This window comes from Bos taurus, chromosome 10, assembly GCF_002263795.3.
Source record: "Bos taurus isolate L1 Dominette 01449 registration number 42190680 breed Hereford chromosome 10, ARS-UCD2.0, whole genome shotgun sequence".
Lineage (NCBI taxonomy): Eukaryota > Metazoa > Chordata > Mammalia > Artiodactyla > Bovidae > Bos > Bos taurus.
In genome coordinates, this window is record NC_037337.1 from 16,838,790 (window position 1) to 16,855,524 (window position 16,735).

A 16,735-nucleotide genomic window follows, 5' to 3' on the forward strand; every position below is an offset into this window, starting at 1 on the left:
CAATAGAAATCACGGGGACAGGACTTGTATTTTGTAAACTAAACTCAAAGAAGACTACCACTCACGTAAAAGCTGAAATTTATGTCCCCTGCAATAGCTAGATTTGCACTGATTAATTAGAAAATTGCATTTATATAACCCTTTAATCTGTACTTATGTGTCACTAAGGGTGCAGCGAGCTGGGCAGGGAATTACATCCAGATTAGCTCTGATCCATAAGCAGCCTGGATTGGAGCTGCTTTCTGTGCTGAAAGGGAAGAATCAAAGGGATTTGGGGCAGGGATCCCTAGTGAGAACTCTACCCCCTCTCCTGTCTTGGACCCAACGAGTTCAGGGCCTTCGAGAGTTCCCCACCAACACCCACATGGCCTCCTTGATCAGAACAGGGGGTGAGATTACCCAAAGAGCTAATTTCCAGCTGAGTTTGGCCCTTGGTTTCCTAAACAAAATTGGTATTATTCTTCTCAACATGTGTTTGGCAAGATTAAAGATCCGTCAACCTGCACAGCTTAATTTAAGCTGTCCTGGGAGCAGACCATGTCCTCCCAGAGTGGGGGAAGGGAAGAGGGAGGGCCCAGGACATGAAGTCGTGTTTATTGAATTGGAAAGACCCTTAATGGATAAGGGGTACTGATGTAGGAATCTTCACACTTTATGATGTTTTGAGGAAGTTACTTGATCTCAAAAATCATTTGAAAGCATCTCAGGTGTGATTTTCATTTTCTTTTTCTTCTTTTTAAAGTTGGATCAACAGATGGGCGTGGATGGGGAAGATGCAGCTGAGAGGGTCAGTTCTCTTCTTCAGCGTGGGAGGCAGTCTGACTCTGGGGCTGTTTGGTGTGGGAGTCAGTGAACATCATCGTAGGTTACAGATGGGGTAGGGGAGGGTCTAGAGAGGCTCAGAGATACTGTGCGGAGGAAGGCAGCATGGCTGGAGTTTGACCCCAGGGCAAGGAGCCTCCCACTCTTGCAGCTGTTGCCAGGAAGCTCAATTCCTTTTGTCTGGTGGGGCCAAAAGTTGTTGACCTTCACCAGACAGTTATCCTCGCTGGGCCTGTCCTTCATCAGTTATGATGAAGGGAGTGGACTGAATGACTCATGAGGCTTATCCCAGCTCTAATATTCTGATCTTATAAGCATCTCCGTGGATTTCATAGCCAATCAGAACAGCAGTTTCCCGAGCTCCCCAGTGCTCCATAGCGGGAGTAGAACGCTGTGGTTTAAAAGTGTGTGTTCTGTAGTCAACCTGCAGGGGAGAAATCCAGCCTGGCTCACTCTCTTAAGCTCCTTAACCTTTGCTCTGTTTTCCTCCTCCGTAATTTGCACTGGAAGTAGCAGCACCTGCATCACAGAGATGAAGTGAGAAGTAGATGAGTAAACAGGTGCAAAGCTGCTGCAACAGTACCTGGGGCCCAGCAGGTACTTGATAATGGGAGCTGTGATCATCGCCCTCTTGACACAGACCACAGCCCCCTCCCACCAGGTGCCACTCACTGGGGCCTGAACGCACACACCTTGGAGAGCTCCCAGGTCGCTCTGCAACTTGACACGGGCTGCCTGGGCCAGGTTTCCTGGAGGACACGCCAGGCTCTCACCAAGGAGGTGTTGAATGGACAGTTGTGTGCAATCTATGGCCCAGAAGCATGAGCGGCATGTCAGTTTCTACCCTGAGGCCATTTTACTCCGCTTTCTTTTGTCTGGTCCTTCAGGGAAGATGAAAACCAAAGATTCTCCCCACACCCAACATTCCCGATCTCACTCACACTCCCTCTTATCTTGTGTATTTTACCCAGAAAGTGCACATTCTATGCTTTCCAAGGGGCCCAGTGGCACTTCCAAATTAAACAAGCTGGCGTCTTGTAGCAGCAGAGAGTTTCCTGCGGTAGGATGTGAGCAGGGTGGTGCTGTGGGAAGAGCCCCAGGGCAGGAGACAGAGGACAGGGGGTGGGGCTTCTGCTCCACCTACTCGCTCGGTCTGGGGCCTCCCTGTCCCTGTCTGTGCAGTTAGCTATACTGGATTACATTTCCTAAGGTGTGTTCAGCAGGACACCAGTCCCAAAACTGTTCTGTCAGGGGGAGAAAAACAAGTCTGCCCTATATATATGTGTGTGTGTGTGTGTGTATGTGTGTGTGTGTGTGTGTGTGTATATGTGTATATATATATATATATATATATATATATATCTGTATATTTATATGTGGGCTTCCCAAATGGCTCAGTGGTAAAGAATCTGCCTGCCAATGCAGAAGTCGCAGGAGATCCTTGGGTCAGGAAGATCCCCTGGAGGAGGAAATGCAACCCACTCCAGTATTCTTGCCTGGGAAATCCCATGGACAGAGGAGCCTGGCAGGCTACAGTCCGTGGAGGGTCACAGAAGAGTCAAACACGACTTAGCTACTAAACAATAACAACAACAATGTATGTGTATATGTATTGGGTTGGCAAAAATGTTCATAAGATGATGGAAAAACCCAAACCAACATTTTGGCCAACCCAGTGTGTGTGTGTGTGTGTGTGTGTGTGTGTGCGTGTGTGTGTATGTGTGTGCATGCTCAGTCACTAAGTTGTGTCCTGCGTTTTGCAACCCTGTGGACTTGAAATTGGGGTTAACCCAAGTCTCCTCACTGGCTGCTGCTGCTGCTGCTGCTAAGTCGCTTCAGTCGTGTCCGACTCTGTGCGACCCCACAGATGGCAGCCCACCAGGCTCCTCCATCCATGGGGTTTTCCAGGCAAGAGTACTGGAGTGGGGTGCCATTGCCTTCTCCATCCTCACTGGCAGGTGGATTCTTTACCACTGAGCCACCTGGGGAGCCCACATATGTGTAGATATTGGGAAATGTGGCTGTTATATCCCCTCCTTGATGCTGAGCAAAGCTCATTAGTATATTAAAGGCCCCGAGAAGTTCTACATGATAAAAACAAAATTGTTTAGTTTCACTTTACCTCGGGGTTTACTAGAGCTTCTGCCAAGAGTTCTCTTTTCATGTGACTCCTCCCCGCTCATTGGCCTCCTATGGAATTAGACGGAGCTCTCTGATCCTTCATGGCTCCAACAGCCTGTGTCTCCTCCCCCAGGAAACAATAGATAAACATGCAAGATGCAGCTGTCCCAAGAAGTATTTCAATGTCCTCATTTCTTGGCCCAAGGGAGGAAAAAAAAGAGAAAACCCAAACCATGTGACTACCCTTGCACACTGTCATCAGAGGGCCCCATGGCCCCTGACCCAGGGCATCGTGGAGACAGGCGAGAGGGAGTTCAAGGAAGAGTCAGGGAGCCCAGCGTGAGTCACCCACCATGAGTAAATAAATCAGGGGGCCACCCTCGAAGCAGGTTGTGTTGTGTTGTTTGAGCAAGGCTGCTAGACATCTGGATGTTTCTGTCAGCCCCCACCCCTCCTGTTGCCATAAATTTAAGCTAATCCTGTGGGGCCGAGGATCATAAGAGTAATCCTCACATCTGTGTGGGCTTTTCAGCTTTTGAAAGCTCATTCACAGCATTATCTCATTAGCTCTCCTCAGTGCCTATGGGAGGGCCTCAGAGATGATCATCCCCATTTGGCAGAGAAGATGCTGCAATTCGGAGAAGGAAAGTGACTTTCACAAGGTCACACAGCAAGACAGTAGAGGCCTAAGACTAACTCAACTGTCTCCTGGTCCCCAGCCCAGGGCTCTCCAACGAGCACAGCGCAACCATCTCAGAGAACCCTCAGAGGCACAGACTCCATCCCCCTGCTACCATATGAGAATGGAATCTAGGTAGAAACAACAATGGGGGGACCATGGACTTTAGAGTCAGACGGCTGGGTTCACATCTCTGCCCAGCTTCTAGGTCGTCAAACCTCAGACAGTGTGGTCGAGCTCTCTGCATCAGCTCCTCAGCCCAAAGCAGGGAAGACACTCTGCCTTGAGTGCCACCTGCTTCATCTGCTCTCCGTCTGTCTCCTCTTCTTGTCCTCTCCTTATAAGGACTCTCCATCTATAAGAAACTGTTCTTCCCACAACTCTAACCATGTAGTTCTGAAAGAAGGGGTCCATTACAGTGGTCCCACCTGTCTGGCTTACAGGAGTGGGCACACAGTCCAGCCAGGTCAACTGGGGGCCCCTTCGAGAGTATTTTCAAAATGAAATAAAGGAAGGTACCCTTTTCCTTTCTGGGAGTAAAGCTGAGAAGATGTGACCCCAGCCTTATGGAGAAAACTGGCCTGAGAGACTGAAGTTGGTGTGCAGAGGGAAGCACTTAGAGATGGGGAGAAGACCTGGGATGCAATCAACACCGAGGCCCTGAGGCCCCTGCCCTTCCCTTAGGTGGGTCACATGAGCCTGTGAAACTCCTGTGCAGCCCCTCCATCCAGCTTCTAAGATCTAGACTGTACTGAATGCGTAGCAAATGGAAATTACCACCCACACCTCTCACTTGGAGGGGCCCTACTGACTCAAATGCCGGGAAAACAGGCAGCTATGTAGGAGGCCCCCAAATAGCATTCCATATAATGAACAAAAGATTTGAGTTCCTCAGCTTTTATAGACTCATAGAAGCTCAGAGCTTGAAAGAATTTTAAGACTGGAGTCCTGACCTTTCTTTTTAACATAAAGGTGAGAAAATCCATCCTATGTGCCTGGATGTTGGACCCTAGGGCCCTCAGCTAGTTAGAAAGTCTTAGGACACAGGAATCCTGAATCCTGGGTTCTCCTCCATCTGCTGATCACACACTTCAAGGAAAAGAGGTGAGAAAAGGACTGGATGAAGTGAATATACCTGGATGCTCTGCTTTTCTCAGAAAGGGTTGTAAGGATCAAGCCAGATTATATCACAGGTGACTATGAAAGGATTTATCTAAGTCTAAGCACCACTGAAAACAAGGGATTATTGTTATTATGAAATTGCAGACTCAAGATTCCCTACACATGAAGTCTGACTTTCCCCAGGGAATTAATAGTACACCAGACTGTGCACAAAGGGCAGAGAAGGCAGTTAGAAAACTGAGCCAAATCACCTCCCAGTGAGCCATCAGCTCAGTCCCCTGCCTCTTCTGCCCTCTAGCCCCTCAGTCCTCCAGTTGCCTGAACTCAGGGCAAATGGGTAACAGACCAACAGTCCTGGTTTGTCTGGGACTGAGGGATTTCCTGTGTTAAGAGCTGTCTGGCAAGACTCACTAACACCTGTTATCAGGTCCTTTTATACTTCTGTGTCCCCTGCCCTGAGCCACTGTATTCACTCTCGCTCCAGAGTCTGGCAAGTGCTTCAGTGCAGTTCAGTTCAGTTCAGTCGCTCAGTCGTGTCCGACTCTTTGCGACCCCATGAATCGCAGCATGCCAAGCCTCCCTGTCCATCACCAACTCCTGGAGTTTACCCAAACTCATGTCCATCGAGTTGGTGATGCCATCCAGCCATCTCATCCTCTGTCATCTCCTCCTCCTGCCCCCAATCCCTTCCAGCATCAGGGTCTTTCCCAATTAGCTCAGCTCAAATACAGCCCTATCCTGTGCCTCTATCCGTGGTTCTGAAACTTTTTTTTTTTTTTTTTTTTTTTTAAGTGCACTGAGACAAGGTTAGTTCTCCTAAGACTGGGATTCTTGCTGTTTCATCCAGGTTCAGTTCAATTCAGTGACTCAGTCATGTCCGACTCTTTGTGACCCCATGGACTGAAGCATGCCAGGCTTCCCTATCTATCCACCCAAACTCGTGTCCATTGAGTCGGTGATGCCATCCAACCATCTCATCCTCTGTCATCCCCTTCTCCTCCTACCTTCAATCTTTCCCAGCATCAGGGTCTTTTCTTTGCATCAGATGAACAAAGTATTGGAGCTTCAGCTTCAGCATCAGTCCTTCCAATGAGTATTCAGGACTGATTTCCTTTAGAATTGGTTTGATTTCCTTGTAGTCCAAGGGACTCTCAAGAGTCTTCTCCAACACCACAGTTCAAAAGCATCAATTCTTTGGCACTCAGCATTCTTTATAGTCCAACTCTCACATCCACACATGACTACTGGAAAAACCATAGCTTTGACTAGACGGACCTTTGTTGGCAAAGTAATGTCTCTGCTTTTTAATATGCTGTCTAGGCTGGTCATAGCTTTTCTTCCAAGGAGCAAGTGTCTTTTAATTTCATGGCTGCAGTCACCATCTGGAGTGATTTTGGAGGCTAAAAAAATTAAGTCTGTCACTGTTTCCATTGTTTCCCCATCTATTTGTCATGAAGTGATGGGACCGGATGCCGTGATCTTAGTTTTCTGAATGTTGAGTTTTAAGCCAACTTTTTCACTCTCCTCTTTCACTTTCATCAAGAGGCTCTTTAGTTCTTCTTTGTTTTCTGCCATAAGGGTGGTGTCATTGGCATATCCGAGATTATTGATATTTCTCCCAGCAATCTTGATTCCAGCTTGTGCTTCATCCAGCCCGGCATTTTGCATGATGTACTCTGCATGTAAGTTAAATAAGCAGGGTGACAATCATACAGCCTTGACGTACTCCTTTCCAGATTTGGAACCAGTCTCTTGTTCCATGTCCAGTTATAACTGTTGCTTCTTGACCTGCATACAGATTTCTCAGGAGGCAGGTAAGGCAATCTGGTATTCCCATCTCTTTAAGAATTTTCCAGTCTGTTATGATCCACACAGTCAAAGGCTTTGGCATATTCAATAAACCAGAAGTAGATGTTTTTCTGGAACTCTCTTGCTTTTTCTGTGATCCAACAGATGTTGGCAATTTGATCTCTGGTTCCTCTAACTTTTCTAAATCCAGCTTGAACATCTGGAAGTTCACAGTTCAGGTACTGTTGAAGCCTGGCTTGGAGGATTTTGAGCATTATTTTGTTAGTGTGTGAGATCAGTGAAACTGTGCAGTAGTTTGACTATCCTTTGGCATTTCCTTTCTTTGGGATTGGAATGAAAACTGACCTTTTCCAGTCCTGTGCCCACTGCTGAGTTTTCCAATTTGCTGGCATATTGAGTGCAGCACTTTCCCAGCATCATCTTTTAGGATCTGGAATAGCTCAACTGGAATTCCATCATCTCCACTAGCTTTTTTTATAATGATGCTTCCTAAGGCCCAGTTGACTTTACATTCCAGGATGTCTGGCTCTAGGTGAGTGATCACACCATCATGGTTGGGTCCACACCATTTCTGTCCTTTATTGTGGCCACCTTTGCATGAAATGTTCCCTTGGTATCTCTAATTTTCTTAAAGAGATCTCTAGTCTTTCCCATTCTATTGTTTTCCTCTATTTCTTTGCATTGATCAATGAGGAAGGATTTCTTATCTCTCCTTGCTGTTCTTTGGAACTCTGCATTCAAATGGATATATCTTTCCTTTTCCCCTTTGCCTTTAGCTTTTCTTCTTTTCTCAGCTATTTGTAAGGCCTCCTCAGACAACCATTTTGTCTTTTTACATTTCTTTTTCTTGGGAATGGTCTTGATCACTGCTTCTTGTACAATGTCACAAACCTCCGTCCATAGTTCTGCAGGCACTCTATTAGATCTAATCCCTTGAATCTTTGTCACTTCCACTGTATAATCGTAAGGGATTTGATTTAGGTCGTACCTGAATGGTCTAGTTCACCCAGATATTCATTTCATAAATATCTTCAGTTAGCTTTGCTTATATAATAAACCATCCCCAAACTTAATAGATTAAAAAAAATTTTTTTTTGCATAATTCTATGGGCTGCCTAGGCCATTTTGGTTTGTGTCATCCTGGCTGATCTGTGGTCAGCTTGGCTGACACTGGATGAGCTAGGATGGCCTCATTCAAATGTCTGGGGATTGCCAAGCTGTTAGCTGGGGGCACTTCAGTATTTTCCATGCAGTCTCTCCAGCATGTTAGCTCAGGCTTATGTGTAGGGTGGACTCAGTGCCCCAAGACTACAAGAGAAGGCAAGCTCCAATACTCAAGTTCTTTTCAAGTCTCTGTCACATTTGCTCATGTTCTGTCATCCAAAGCAAGTCACACGGTCAAGCTCTGAGTCTGCGGGAGGGGAGTCCCCAAAGGCTCAGACACAGGGAAAAGAATAATTGTTTTTGAAACACTCTGCCACTTTCCCCATTATCCTGCATCCCCAAAGCACTCTAAATTTACAAATAATGGGATGACCCTCTGGTGAACCCATGGAGAAATGAATTTGCCTCTACAACTATGTTAAGCTGAGTGTCCACTTGGCCTCTGCTGCAATCACTTTCATAATTGTATCAGGAACAATTAAAAGTCTTTCTGAGCTCTCCTGCTGACATTCAGGGCCACAGTATCAGGTCTCACTGTATCAAAAAAGAACTTTTTTTTTTTTCATTTCTACATTTTTTAAAAAAGTCCTTTTGAATTGCAAATCTTTTCAACAATATTCAGCAACAATATTTTGAGTTATGTGTGACTGGGCAATAAATCCTTAGTTACCTTCTTGCTAAGTGGTTTTAGTCGTGTCTGACTCTTTGCGACCCTATGGACTGTAGCCCTCCAGGCTCCTCTGTCCATGCGATTCTCCAGGCAAGAATACTGTGGGTTGCCATGCCCTCCTCCAGGAAATGTTCTTGACCCAGGGATCTAATCCACATCTCTTACATCTCCTGCATTGGCAGGCAGCTTCTTTGACACTAGTGCCCCCTAGGAAGACCCTAGTTACCTTCTTGGATGAATATAAAAGTACTCTAGAGTATGGCAAAGTTCCCTGGCCCCCAACTCTCTGGAAGGGAGGAGGTTATAGAGAGCACTATCTTGGGGCCAGATCCTTACAGAAATTCTCACTGAATCCCCATGACAGTCCCTCCTTCACAGTGGTGCCATCTCCACTTCAAGGAGAAAGAAACTGAGTTCGAGGAGATTAACTTTCTTGGTCAAAGTGCAAGCAGTGACAAGTTGCATGGCAACAATTCAGACACAGGAATTCTGACCTCAGAGTCACAGCCTGTTCCATCAGCCATCCCCTCAGGGCTGCAGAGCCCTTAGATTCAGGATCTGGGGCACAGAGGCTCCGCTTCCATCTCTGCCCCCAGCTCCTGTGTGACCCCGAAATACCCACCGTCCTCTTAGAGCTGCCGTCCCATCTTCCCATGGGCACCAGAATACCTGCTCCTGCCGATCTTGTCTCAGACGGGACAAATGCAGACATCTTTGGGCTGCCCCCTGCCTTCTGGAGAGAAAGGTCAATTGGCCTTTATGGAGAGTGATTTTGGCAGCATTTTTCAAAGTTTTAAATATGTGTGTTGTGATCTGGCAGTTCTACTTCTAAAAACTCACGTTAAGTGATATACATCTGCATGTGAGTTAGAATATATGTATAAAGATGTTCATTTCAGCATTGCTTATTATAGCCAAGAAAAGCCTAAAAATAATGTAAATGCCCAAATAAATTATCCTTACCCATGATACAAAAAACAAAAAACAAGCTACCATTTGAAAAGGAAGGGAAAGACCTGATAAAAAAAATTAGTCCAAGATATATTGTGTAAAAAGAATAAAGTAGATCTATATAGGATGACACAGGAAGATCACTGAAATATATTTTTCAGTACAAAACCAATTTTTAAATTTTTATTAGGTTAATAAAACTTACATGTGCTTATTTTGAGAGAGAGAGAGAAAATCATTTGGAAGGAAACATACTGAACTATTAACAACTTCTGCCTCTAACAATGGTAAGAAGATGATGAGCTGGGTTTTTTATTTGTTTGACTTTTCATATTTCTATGTTGTTGAACATGTTCATAACAAATGTGTATTATATTTGTAGTGTAAAGAGAGACCAGAATTCTAGAGCTGGAAGAAACTTTGAAGGGACCACAGCCCATGGAGAGAAGCTGGCTTTCTGCTGTCACATAGCCAGCCACTGGTAGAGTCAGGCTGAGACCTTGACCTCTAGATGCCCAGTGCAGGCTGGTTTCAATCATAAGAGCAAATCCTTTGAGAGCATATAAGCCATAAAAGCCTGAAGAATCACTGAGCTAGCATGAAGGGAAAATCCTGGGCAAAGTGCAGAGAATGGCGTTGGGTCTTAGCTCTGTCATTTACCTACAAGGCAAAATCACTTCACTTCTCTGAGCTCTATTACAGCATCATAAGTTGGGACTGGTGATGTCTATCTCCCACAGTTATCAAAGCTTCAAATAAGAAAGGCAGGAGGTCCTGACAGCAAACACTTGAACTTGAACTCTATACAGGTCTGTGTTCAATTATTCAGTCTCCTTCTCTGAACACTGAACCTAGCAAAATGCACCTCACCCAACTGTTGGAGAACTGAAGTGACGAAAGCATGTCAAACACCTGTCATGGTCTAGGGACTCAATATAAGAACCAACATCATGATATGAAAGCTCTGTGAAGACCGACTGGGGCTTTGCAGGGCTTGCCACTAGACAGCTAGTAACAGGGTCTTGTGATAATTGGGCTGGCTTCACCTTCTGGCTTCCTCTTCCCGTTCTTCCTCACCTCCCTGAAGTGAAGTGAAGTCTCTCAGTCGTGTCCAACTCTTTGAGACCCCATGGACTGTAGCCTACTAGACTCCTCCATCCATGGAATTTTCCAGGCAAGAGTATTGGAGTGGGTTGCCCTTTCCTTCTCCAGGGGATCTTCCCGACCCAAGGATCAAACTTGGGTCTCCCGCATTGTAGGCAGACGCTTTACCCTCTGAGCCACAAGGGAAGTCCCTGAAGCAGGATGCAAATGTCCTGATGCCCCAGAGCCCCAGTCTTACGGGAGAGCTACTCCCCTAACAGAGCTGTTTCATGGCCCAAGTTCAGAAGGCAGCTATACACTTACAGTCCTCACAGACTACAGAGCCTCACCTGTGGGAAGACAGACACTCTTGGGGTCTGGAACCAGAGACAGATTCAAATCCTGAATCAGCCCCTTACAGGGTGTAGGAGCTTTTGACTTCATTCTGCAAGCAATAGAGAACCATGGCCTGATGTGAGAGATTGGATTCATTTCTCTGTGTATGAACTCATGTTTCTGTTCACAGCCTCGGAAATGGAAGAAAGGCAACCCTTTCCGTGCCTCTCAGGACGCAAGAAATCCACACTGCGCCTCTCCTCTATCCAGTCCAGAACAGACTAAATGAGAGAGGGAGGCGGGAGACCGGTAGGAGGATACAAAACATCAGAGAGTCACCATTCCAGGGGCTCAGAGCGGCGCGGGGTGGCGGGGGTGCCTTTACAACCCCCTCCCAGTGCTCAGTGTGAACACTGCCCCGGATCTCTGGTCAGGCCTCTGCTCAGCACACAACCTTCAAGCCCCTCCAGCAATCCTCCCTAAACACCCCCAGGTCCTGGCTTTGCCCTCCATTCTCAGCATCTCAAGCACACCAGAGGCACTGAATTCTACAGGGAGGCCAGGAATTGCTGGGTGGCATGACCTGCCCCTGCCGGGAAGGGAGGGACGCTATCTGGGCTCAGGGACTGACTCAGGTAGGGCACAGCTTGGCGTGCAGCAGGAGCTTTGTTTTTCAGCCTGAGTGCAAGAGCAATCCGTACCAGTCACCGCAGAGCCATGAAGACAGCCTCCTCCACACTTGCCACCAAGTCAATTTCTCTTTCTTTCCTGGACTCAGATGTTTGTCAAGGGCCTGCCATGGCCTCAGCCCTGTATGGGTCCCTGAGGAGCAGCCTTGCTCCCCTCTCCGCTTTCCAAGCACCCCACACACCCCCACGCATACACCAAGTACTACTAGAGCTTATGACTCCCCGCCCCTAGGAAAACATGAGATGAACCATGAAGCTGCAGTGAGTCAGTGGTTGGTGTGTGGTTCTGATTGTGAGCTGGGCAGGAGGTCACAGAAGGGGAAAGCCCAAGCAGTTGGGCCTCCAGAGCCCCAGGGTTGTGTCTCTCTGCAAGAGCCAGGCCCCAGGCTGCAGGCAAGGCTGGCATGATTTACAATCAAGGTCCCCATTAATGGTGTTCTATACTCAGGTCTCTAAGTAAAGGTGGGAGGTGTGAAGACAGTCACAGCTGTTTAATCCCTGAAGCTATGAGCAGAGACAACTAGTTCTAAGCGCATAAAGATAAACTAAACATATATTTAGGAGAAAAGAAGAAATAACATCTCTCTGAGTTTTCTGTTCCTATTCAGGCTTTGCTTCTAAGTTTGGCTATGGGGCTTTGCATTTCACTGCAAACGTTCTCAAGAAGATCCGCTGCTTTGTTTCTGTTGATGTTCTTGTCCTACCCTAGGACATGAGAACTGGAAAGCCCCGTGAACCCTCATTTTTTTACAGTGGGGTATCTGAAACTGGGACCTGACAGCTTGTTAGAAAGGTCGAGCCTCAGGCCCCACCCCAGACTTCCTGAGTCCGAGTCCCTATTTGTTTATTTATTTTTGGCTGTGCTGGGTCTTTGTTGTTGCACGGGTTTTGTCTAGGTGCAGGGAGCAGCGCCTGCTTCTCGTTGAGGTGCACAGGCTTCTCATTGCGGTGGTTTCTCTTGTTGTGGAGCACAGGCTCTGGGCACACAGGCTCCGGTGGTTGCCCCGTGACATGTGGAATCTTCCCAGACCAGGAGTCAAACCCGTGTCCCTTGCACTGGCAGGCAGATTCTTAACCACTGGACCACCAGGGAAGTCCCAGAACCTGTGTTTTAGTAAGTTCTCCAGGTGTTTCTGGGAACACTGTGTATGAAGGGCTGCCTCGGCTCCAGGATGGGGGTTTCGCTCCGTGGGATGCACTCACGCCTCGAGCAGGCACGTCCACTGATCTTTAGGAGGCATGAGGGTGAACATTCACTCTTTTAACAGCTAACTTAACTGTCCGTTTATAGCAAATGATGCATCATTTACAGAAATGGTAGAGTGACATGAATTGGTGTGTTTTAAAAGGTGAGTCGACTTAAAGGAAATACTCACTGACTAATAGCAAGGGATGTTCAGACAGGATGATGCCTTCCGAGAGGGGATGAGTATGACTGTCTCCAGAAGGGCTGATCCAGGGCAGGCCCTCATGTGGGTTGCAGTGAGGAGACAGTGGCGCAGAGAGAGAGCCGCGGACTTGCCGGTGAGACTGTGACAAGAGAGGCAGGACTGGAGCCCAAGGCCCCATCCAGGTCATCAGCGCCCTGCCCTCCCTCTACCCTGGCTGGGTGGCTCAGCCAATTGCCAGTTGCAAACCTGAGCCTGAAGCTGGAGCTGCAGCCACAGTGGCATCAGGGACTGGGACATTTGCGGGTGAGTCTAGGCAAACCAGCAGTGTAAATCACTGTCGCTGAAAATGAAAAAGTCAAGTGGCCCGTGAAAAGTGAGGACCATTTCAGGGTGAGCTGTCTCCCTCCACCCTGGAGCCCCCAGTTCTTCACAAATGAATGAGCATTTTAAGGACTTCCGCATAGGCTGAGAAGCCAAATGAGTTCTGGTTGTCATTTGGAAAGGTTTTGCAGAGAGGAAATCCAAGAAGTAGAAAGGAGTTGTCAATTACCTTCCCAACCCAGCTCTTAGAGGTTTGTTCAGATCTCCAAGATAAGGATGTTCAGCTGCTTCACAAAATCAAAACCAAAACACTTCACAATATTTTTTAAATTTTCACAGCCCTATTTAAACTACCTGTATTGTCAGTGTCTGTCCATTTTCCAACTTTTCCTCCAGCACAGAATTAAGATGCAAAACTTGTCAAGTTTCCTGTCCACTTTCCATTACTTTGTTTCGAGCTCTTGCCTCAGCATTCAGGACTACCATCCTTATGGCCTCAACCTAGCTTTCCAGCCATCATCTTCCAACCAAAATACCCCACCTTCTGCAAACTTCCCACCTAGCATTCTCCAGAAGCCCTGCTGTCTTTCTAGACTACTCTTGAAACCCCTCTCCTTCAAGGTACAGTTTAAATCCCTCTTCTCCAGGAAGCCTTCTTGGATTGTCCCCAAGCCCTGCTTGGAACTCCCATAGCCCTCTCTTTGCTACCTTGTTATGGTGTTAGAACAAGTTTCCAGAGCTAAGGATGGGTTTTCCCTTACCTGTGTGTTCCAGGCTTTCTATACCAGAGCCCAACTCCCAGAAATCCAACCAGGATTAAAGTCCCTGGACCTATACAACTTCTGGGTTTCATTTCCAGTTCTGCTGGTAATACTAGTTAGAGTGTGATGCTGGGCAAGTTTCCTAACCTGTTTACTCAGCTGTGAAATGGGGACATTCATCCTGCTTCATAGAGATGGCATGAAAATAAAATGAGGTGACGTTCCCTGGTGGCTCAGACGGTAAAGAATCTGCCAACAATGTTGGAGACACAGTTACAATCCCTGTGTCAGGAAGATCCCCTGGAGAAGGGAATGGCTATTCACTCCAGTATTCTTGCCTAGAGAATTTCATGGATACTGGAAGGCTACAGTCCATGGGGTGACAAAGAGTCAGACACGACTAAGCTACTAATTACTACTTTTTTATACAACATGCTTAATACTGCCTGGCACCTACTAGCAATGAATGTAGCTGTTGTTATTGACATAGACAATGATAAAAGTCAGCACTACTTGGATTGGAAGGTAGATTCATGAAATTTGGAACTGGATGGCCCCTGGAGGTGTCTGGACCCTGGCACATCCTGTCCACCTTTCACTGGCCCCTCTGCCAGCTGTGCCTCCCTCACATTCTAGCCCCCAGATCCACCCCAAGCCCTCCCCTTTTCCTTCACCCTTTTGCCTTCAGTAAAGACCACAGCCATTTAAGGGGTCTGCAGTCTTGGCTTAAGAAACAAAGATCTGGCCCTAGTTCTCCTTTCCTTGGGGGAAAGAACTCAGGCCAGAGGGCAGGAGGCACTCGGTGGAGGTCTCATTCACCCAGACCCGTGGGATTCTGTGGTTACCAGAGCAGTACTTCCTCCCCTACATCTGACACAGGTGCAGCCACTGAGATGCTACTGGACTTCTCCCACCCTGGGGACCCTTTCTTCCTTTACACATCTTCCTTTACAAATGCACTCATATGACAGAAATGTTACTTTCAAGTCTTTCTTCCCTGAACTGGGAGGAGAGCTCAGGACAAGGAATCTTCCCAAAGGCCAAGCCCCAAACAGAACATGGAGCCGGTGGTCCAAGCCTGCCCAGGATGGCGCACAGGTGACCCCTTCTGTGAGTGAGTGGGTTCTTCCCCTCCCAGCTGTTGGGCCAGCCCTGCAGATGAGAAAGGAGAAAGCTAAGATGCTGAACAGGTGTGTCAGACTGGAGTTCAGCCTGAAAAGCAGAAGCAGGGTAGGGAAGTCTGAGCCAGACACCAAGGAACAAAGGAGAGAGGAATGGATTTGAACCAGCCTCTTTAGAGAGCCCCTGGATAGGAGGCAGAGAACAGGTCAGTTAACAGCTCTAGGAATAAACTAGGAGGCAGGACCTCTCAAGAGTTCTCCTGAAGCACCTGAATGAGGGTGGCTCTCTTAGCATCCCCACTTCACCACTGGGATCAAGGCAATACCCATCGGCTCCATTTCAAACACCACTGAACCCCACTTGGTCTAAAAGAAAGAAATCCTGTTCAATTGCTGGTGGGATGGGGGAGCGGGGCTGCACAAGCCCAGTGCAAAACACTCATGATAAAGTCACCCCTCTGGGTTAAAGAACTGAGTAACCCCATCAGAATTCAAGGAGGGGAGGGGAAGAACACACCATCCTAGCTCCTCCCCAGGATGGGCATGATCACGTATGACTCCTGCCCTTGCCTAGCAGAGTTCTGGGGCTCTGGGTTAGGTCCAGATACAAACAGCAGGGTCCGGCTCAGGAGCGTGGAAAAGTGTTAGTGACTCAGTCCTATCCAACTGTATGCAACCCCATGGACTGTAGCCCACCAGGCTCCTCTGTCCATGGGACTTCCCAGGCAAAAATGCTGGAGTTGCCATTGCCTTCTCCAGGGGATCTTCTCAACCCAGGGATCAAACCCAGGTCCCCTGCATTGCAGGCAGATTCTTTACCATCTGAGCCACCAGAGAAGACCCCATGGAGACCATACAAAAAAATCCTTAGAGGCCCTTGGCTATGGGAAGGATCTGGGTGGTTTTTCTTTATGCTCAGGGAATTCCCTATTTGAGACCAGGATCAGCAGACAGGGTGAAGATCAGAGCTGTCAGCTCAGCCTGTCCCAGCAGGAATTTACCATGTATTTTACTATTTCAGTGGTGCCAGATCAGGCAGAAGTTCATGGAGGAAGTAGATTGTAAAGTCAAGCACCCTATTATGTTGTAATGGCAGACTTCATCTGGAGAATTCCTGATTTTAGTTGGTATAGCAGACTGATGGCTTCAACGGCCCCAACTGGACACACACACACACACCTTGTATCCACAGCCATTGTCACATGACTTTGCAGTTCCTCTCACCAAAGAGCTGGAGGTGATGTCCGTATCCATAAGTCTGGGCTAGCCTGATGACTTGGCCAGCAGAATGTAGTAGAAGTAACGGGTTGTCATTTTAGGGTCAAAGCCTCAAGAAGCCTTGTGTCTCTGCCACTGGCGTGAGTGGACCTCCAGGCTAGCCTGCTGCAGAATGAGAGACACAAGAAGCCAAACCCAAGTACCCCTAGTTTCCAAATTTCCACGGATGAGGTCATCCTAAATCAGCTGACAGCCAACCAACCCCAGACACAGGAGAGAACCCACCAAGAATACCAGAGCCTCCCGCCTCCCTGTATACCTGAGAGCAGTAAGCAGTTATCTTGTAACCGTGAGGTTTTGTGGTTGTTTGTAATGCAGCGTTGTTGGGTAATAGACAACCAAAACAGATAGTTCATTGTTTTTCATCTGATAGTTTGTCATGAACAGTTGTGGTCCCTAATGCACCCTCATCTCAAG

General features: G+C 47.4%; 1 long non-coding RNA gene across 3 annotated transcripts; it reads right to left on the reverse strand.

Annotated features, from left to right (window-relative positions):
- Positions 1-432: 432 nt before the first annotated feature.
- LOC112448550 (uncharacterized) lies at positions 433-11,664 on the reverse strand. 3 transcript variants are annotated; one of them, XR_009496134.1, is made up of 6 exons: positions 11,459-11,664; positions 10,772-10,866; positions 9,010-9,120; positions 2,945-3,137; positions 1,515-1,628; positions 433-1,341 (listed from the first exon to the last, which is right to left on the reverse strand). It is a non-coding gene; the product is annotated as an uncharacterized lncRNA (long non-coding RNA). The 3 variants fall into 3 exon arrangements; XR_009496135.1 differs by lacking the exon at positions 1,515-1,628 and having other exon boundaries at positions 434-1,341; positions 9,010-9,117; XR_003036952.2 differs by lacking the exon at positions 1,515-1,628 and having other exon boundaries at positions 435-1,341.
- Positions 11,665-16,735: the final 5,071 nt, after the last annotated feature.